This window comes from Triturus cristatus, chromosome 11 (assembly GCF_964204655.1).
Source record: "Triturus cristatus chromosome 11, aTriCri1.1, whole genome shotgun sequence".
Lineage (NCBI taxonomy): Eukaryota > Metazoa > Chordata > Amphibia > Caudata > Salamandridae > Triturus > Triturus cristatus.
Window position 1 is genome coordinate 935,547,728 of NC_140594.1, and position 7,324 is coordinate 935,555,051.

Genomic DNA, 7,324 nt, shown 5'->3' on the forward strand with positions numbered 1-7,324 from the left:
CAAGTAACCAACCTTCCAGAGCCTCAATAGCACTATCCACAAAGTGTGTCTTCTGGGTGTCTCTGAACTTAATCCTGTACTGTTCACTGGTTAGGCCAAACCCATCAATGAGAGCACTTTTAAAAACTGAGTAATTGTCAGCATCCTCCTCTCTAACAGGGAGGATCTAATCTCTACCTTTTTCAGCAAAGGAGAGCCACAAGACAGCTAGCTACTGCTCTTGAGGGACCCTCTGAACTTTACAGGCCCTCTCTAAAGCAGTTATCCATTTATGGATGTCATCCCCAACATGGTAGGGAGGGACAATCTTGCTCAGGTTCGTATTGTCAAAGGAATGTTCCTTACTTCTAGGGACATTGTTGCTGCCACCATGGAACTCTAGTCCCAATTTCTTCTTTGCCTGCTGGACTTCGAGGGACAAGTGTAATGCAGCTTGTTTTACCAGAATGCAATCTTATAGTATAGATTAAATGAAAAAGAACCACACAAAGTATGTATAAAAATATATATTTATTTTAGAGCACTCTCTATTACGTTAAAGTATCTTCTACATGGAGATAGACACAAAGCACCCAATACTTTAGCAAATAAATCATAGGAAATAGCACTAATACACAGTGGGCCCCGGGGCGAGACCAAGTCATATACTAAGAAAGTGGTATAAGAACCACAATTCGAGTCAGGACAATGTCAAGAGGACATGGAATTACTGGGGACCCACAGAACCGCCAGAGGTAAGTAGATTGGGACCCCACGGAGAGTGTGTGTAGTGTGTGAACATGACCGCGTGCTCCGTACCAGTCTATGTGAAAGTCGTGGTTGGAAATTTAAAGATTAGGGAACCTTCCTAGCAGACCCTGAGGAAACCCCGTGGAAGACAGAAGGTTGGAGAGCCACCCCACCCATGGATACTGTAGTACCCAAGTTACCTATCCCAGGGAGGCCAGGTGCATAGGTGTGAAGTGGCGCCAGAAACCGCCGTCAAATCCAATGGAGGACTTCAGGAAAGTACCACTGCTGGAAGTGTCCGGAGGAATCCAAACATGAGTTCTTGACAAGGAGTACCTGAAAGCAGTGGGGACAGTGTCTATGTCACTCGAAATTGACCAGGAGACTTGGAAGACGGTTGCCCTCTGATGTCGGGTGCTTCAGGAAGGATGACGGTGACCTTGACTCTGCAGCTGCAAGGACCAGGCAATGCTGAGGATGATCAGGACCTGGATACAAGCTTTCTCATGAAGGATGTTGAGTGCTGAGGGGTCGGTGTCCGGCGGGATCACCAACAAGACCTTGGCAAATGCAACTCATGCAGGAAATCAAGATGGTGCACGGTTGGGACCAGCAAGGTCAAGGAGACTTACCACAACCAGGGAAGTCAGGCAGGCCCCAAGTAATCAGGGGAGCCCAAGAAAAACAAAGGTGACCCTCAAGTGGACCCACAGGCAGGAGGCACTGGATTTGCAAGAGGACATCAAACAGCTCACCAAAAGATGCAGGCCACAATGCATACAATGCGGTGTGGCCAAACATTCTTGTCACTGGAGGTGCGCGAGGTTGGGGCAATTTGGAGCCTAAAGATCTTCTTGCAAAGATGTCAACAATCCTTTGCTGCAAAGGAATGCAGAACCCAGGGGTTTGGTTATTGAAACCCCCCAAACTTGGCCTCAAACTTTATAAGAGGGTAGAGCAAGCCTTGGGAGCTGAGGAAAACCACCACCTATGTTACGGAACCCAAGTAGTCCAGAGCAGCTCGGGATCTGCAGACTGGTCTTCCTTGAGGTGCTTGCGAATGCAGAGGAGTGACTCCTTCACTCCAAGGGAGGTTACTTCAGTTGTCCTTGATGCTTCACAGGCCTTGGAAGGTTCCTGAATGATGCACAGGCACATAAAATGCAGCACACTGGAAGGGAAATGAAGTCAGGCCCAAACAAAATCCAGCGATGTTCAGAGTGACCAGACGGTAGAAGTGCAGTGGTTTCAGTTCCCAATCTTATCTCAAGATTAATCTAGGGACCTACACCCAGGTAAGCCCTTAAGTACCCTAGGGAAAGGGTTGGGAAGATTCTGGGGACCCTCCCAGGAGAGGGTCTGGACAGGGGGGAGGTTACTCCCATGTCCTTTGTCCAGTTTTGCACCAGAGTGGGAGCCAATGGCTCCCAGGAATGGTTTGAACTGGAATATGCACAGGGACACCAAATGTGCCGCTCATGCAGACTTTCAGACACTGGCAAGCCCACCCACCCAGTGCTAATACACTAAATCCTGTCTAGAAGGTGGTCACACCTTCCTGGGACAGGATGCCTATTCTTCTGCCTTCCCCTGCTCAAGCTTGGCTCAGCAGCAGGAGGGCAGAAATGTGTCTCTGGTCAAAAGCAACCCTTTTGTACTGCCTGGGACTAGAAGGCTGGTACCGGGAACACTGAGAGCCTAATGGAGGGCTCTTCCAGTGCTTGGAATCATACCGCCCACACCGTTTACGGTGTGGGGGTATGATTCCAACATGTTTGATGCCAAACATGATAGGATTCATTGCAGCCATTTTCGAGACTGTCATCATGCAGTCACGTGATGCCCCTCTATATAGTATATGGCTGCTTCACTGACAACCCGGGAGAATGGACTCCGTAGGCTGCAGGGGTGACCTCTGGGGTACCTATGCCCTGTGTACATGGGTACCATATTCTAGGGACTGACAAGGGTAACCCAGTATCCAACCTGGGGTGTACTTAAGTACAAAACACAACAGTTTAGGAAAAAGCAGATAGACGGGGTCCTGATTAGCTGGATCCCTGCCAGACTAGTCAAAAACTGCATCACATCAAGCAAAAGTGGGGGTAACCATAAGAAGCAGAACCTACTTTCCTACACAATCTGAAACCTTGGCAGCTATGTCTCATACAGTATTATACCCCTTTAGCACTTTAGCACTTAACACTAGCAGGCTGCAGATGCCTGCACTGAGACTACGACATCATACTTGCAAAGAGAGCAGACACCAGCCTACAAAACACAAGGACAGAGGCAAAATAGTTGATGCAAAATGTAATAAGGGAGATTGATGGAACACAAGTGTTAGTACTTCAATTGTAATTGTTCTTTAAAGGAAAGAGAGGTGTGCAGCAGGAATCAACATAAGCAAATAGACATTGTTAGCCCCATGCCATACACCAACACACAACCCACCTGCAAGGGCACTGTTTTGCACATATGACGCATTCATTTGACTGTTATTGGAAATATCCTAAATCCTAAATCATCTTGCCGATTATTATTCACTGTAGCTATGGTGAAAAGGGCAAACCCATACTTGGAAGAATGTCAGAAATGAATATGTGCAACCTAATGAAAGAATTGACTGCAATCAGAGTCACAATGCGCTTTGTCCAGGAAGATATCAGAAGTAAAACCACTCAGAGCAGACTTAACCTCCATTCAGTCCACATTGAACACCATAGAAAAAAAGAAAAAAGTGATAGAAAGCTTCCTTGTTCGCTTAGAAAACAGTTTGGACATAGAGCAATAGCTAAGGCTGCACAGCAGAAATCCATTGACGTAGAGGACAGAAGCTGCAAGAACAACATCTGTTTGTCAGATGCTCCAAAGGGACTGGAATAAGCCAATGTACCCGCCTTCCTAAGTACCTTCATACTGGAACTAGCCAAACAAGTCTTCAACCTACATACTGGAATTCCAGAAAGCAAACATATTCTGCTTGAGGCCTACCAGACAAACAACAACCATCCAGACGGCAGCACAGAAGCAAGGCATACACGGAATATCAGAGGCAGAACATTTCTCACAAGAAATAACCTTGACTAGGAAGACTGCAACCTCTTCTTTGTAAACTGGACATACGATTCTAAGTGCTAGAACCTGTTTGGATGTTACTGACAATGATCAACAATTATAAGGAATTTGCAGAACTGGAAGATCTGGAACAGTTCCTAGAGACAATGGACTCCACACTTATGGAAATGCCAGGACTGAAAAGGAGATGCCCTCACCTGTGACAATTAAAGCAGAAACTGAGGCATGAAAAGGACTGATTAGTGGTAGTCACAAAACAATAGTAAGCCAATGACAGATCAAGCGTTAGACAAATGGCGTAGTGTAATCTTGATCCCATCTGATATACTGTAGGAGTATATCATGATCATAAGTAGGGAGCACTCAAATATATTCTGTGTAATTAATGTTACTAAGGAGAGTGGAATATTGCATATTTAAAGTATTCCACATGAAACATTTGTGTGTAGAATGTGATTAATACAGGTCTATGTAACAGTTATACATTAATGTGACAGGAGAAGTTAACATAAAATGTGTCCCATTGGGAGGTTACTAAATTAGACTGTGCATGTGTAAACTAATGTATAACATTTATATGTATAACAAGAATTATTTTCATGCAGGTGCATTTAGATTGACATCTTCATAATTATTTACAATTAATGCATGTCTTAAGAAGCCAAATTTATCGTATGCAAAGAAATGTGCACATATTCTGTAACCCTGTGCATATTAAAGTTGACTAGAGTGGCCTCGAGACACCAGTTAAGTTCATGCTCAAGTTTAAACTTAACATGTAATTCATATTTAATCTTCAATGCAGAATACGTTTGCTTGCATTTTGTTTCCACTGCAGGTATGGACAAAGCCTCATTAGTTAGCATAGAAGGGTTTTGTTCTCATTAAATAGCAAGGTATGAGTAGACGAAGTTGGCAAGGAAAGCGCGGTAGCGAGCAAGGAGGCGAGTTCTCATGGAGGAGGAGAGGAATAACCTAGGATGGATGAAGTAGCAACTTATCGAGGTGGGAAAGGCAGTCAAGTATCCAATTGTGCGGGAGCCATGGACATTCCCTACAAGGATCAAGTGGGGCTATCTACCCTGAATGCAACTGATATTTTAGGCTGAACATAGTGAGGGACAGGGGAGTAATCTTAGGATTTCACGAAGAGCAGATCTATGCTTGTGTGGCTTCATGCTACCTGGCCCTTGGTTGGGGTGCCTTCTACTGAACACTCCGACAGCTGACACCTTTCTGATTTCACCTTTACCAAATGCTTTTAGCTTAGGGTTACTCTTTTTTAAGGTAGTGTAGGGAGAGATAGCTTGCTCATTCTTACTTCAGTGAATCATCTGTTGCAATTTAATACACAATTATTTTTCCAGATCATTTGTATCGTCATCATAGAGTTGGTCGTCTGCATTGTTTTATATAGGGTAAATCTCTTCAGGAGATTTGGACTTATCTTGGTCTTTCTATGTTTCTATATGAGCATTTTGAGATTGATCTATATTAATTTGCTTCTAAATTTATAATGAAACCCTACTAAACTCAGATTAAGCTGTTGAGTGGGGTATTGTGTGACCACATTGGTTACACTGTATTGAGATGTTAACAATTAATAGTTTTCTCCCTTTACCTCTCATTCAGTCATTGACCTGGAGCTAAATGTTCAAGGGGGCCCGAGCTCCAGCAGCTGGAGCATTGTTGGATGGTTAGTTCTTGAAGTAAAGAGAGTTTGAACCTAACCTAGAATAGTCTTGACCCCAACCCTAGTGGCCCTAGACCAGAGTCCATGATCGAGACGTGGAGAATGGCTGGAGGTCCAGTGGCATGCATTGAAACAGCAACAGCAGAAGAGTGAGTATCAGTAGGGATGTGTGTGTGATGATTTTGCTTAGCTTGCAGTACAATATTGATTGTGTGATGTGTGGAAGAGATGTTGTGAGAGTCGTGTGAATGTGGAGTTAAGTTTAGGGATACAATATAAAGGTACAGAAGACACAGTGCTGTAATTGTCTGCAAGGTTTTATGGGGTTTATTGTGAGACGTCGACAGCCCAATCAAGATAAGGAACTTTCATATGCAAGATTGTATTGTAATTAATGTGGTGAACTTTTTGTGCAGAAGAGAAACTATGCTAATTTAAGTGATTCCCCACTGGCTGAGGTTTTATTTGTGAATCTGTGTTCTTTGGGTGAGTGATTCTATTGATTCTTTTAGTGGCTAGACAATTGTTAGTTGATATTTTAGTATAAATAGAAGTAAACGAGAGATAGAGTGTGGGAAAGATTGTCAAGGAGGGTGAACTGCCGCGAGGAGTGAGAGTGACGTCAGAGTGTGTCGCGCTGGGATAGGTTGGTTAGTGTAATGCCATGCTGGGATTGGTTGAAATTGTCCCTTCGATGCTGTGCTAATATTGGTGATCGTATTGGCATGGAACTTGAAACTTGTTTAATTTGGATTAAGTTTAAGATGTTGAAACAGAAGTTTGCAAAATTAGATGTTTTAAAGCAGTAAGAGATATGATACAAGGAGATGTAGGTGTGCCTACTAGAACTGGCAAGGGAGCGCCACCGGAGGATATGCCAGCTCATTATATGGCGATGAAAGTAGGACTCCATACTATTATTTGGCTTAAGAATTGGCACAAGGTCACAGAGAAAGACGGTGCATTAATGTTTCCATGCTACGGTACTTTCAATTTGAGAATAATTAATCCTTTGAGAGGGATATTGTTTGCAATGAAATCATTACCTAGACCTACACAGTTTGAAGAAGTTAATGCAGGAGAACATGCAGCGCATATTAAACAAAGAGACAAATATCACAGGAGGATGAAGAAAGCGATGCATGCATACACAGACGTGGGACGGGATGACCAACAGAAGAGGTGGAGAGTAGACATGGTTGAGGGAGTGAGATTACACCCTGCCATAACAAGTGAGGGAAATGATGTGGAGAGAAGGAGAAAGGAAAGGAAAGAGGAGGGAGAGGGACATGCAGACAATGACAGTGATGCAAGCGACACCCCATATAATCAGATGCACATGAGAAGTGGGGGAAATAAGAGTCTTACTGGTAGTCCTGTAAGTGCTTCAGCACCAGTTGCTTCTAGCTCTGGTGTTGTCGGGGGTTATATATATCAGCTCGCATAACACAGACTACAGCAGGAGGAAATATGGGAGTATGTGCCCCAGGTTCTTCTGGAACTTGTAGCACAAATTTGGCTTCAAAACTTCCCGATGCTCTTAAAGTACAAGTTACTATCTGACCTATAGTCCCTATGTACGATCCTAGCCCTCCTGGATCTACATTCTACAGAACCGAAGATACCAGAAAGAGGAGCAGATAACCAGCAAATGCAATTTGTACAGTTGGTTCCATAGAATGAAAGATCACCATGTGTAGCAAGTGCAGATCCTTCCATAGTACAGAATGGATTCAGACCTATAAGGTTGTCAGTTTTTGGAGGGATGTTATTTGTAGGTAGACCAATGAAGCTTTTCGAAATACACGAGTCTTGAGAAAATAA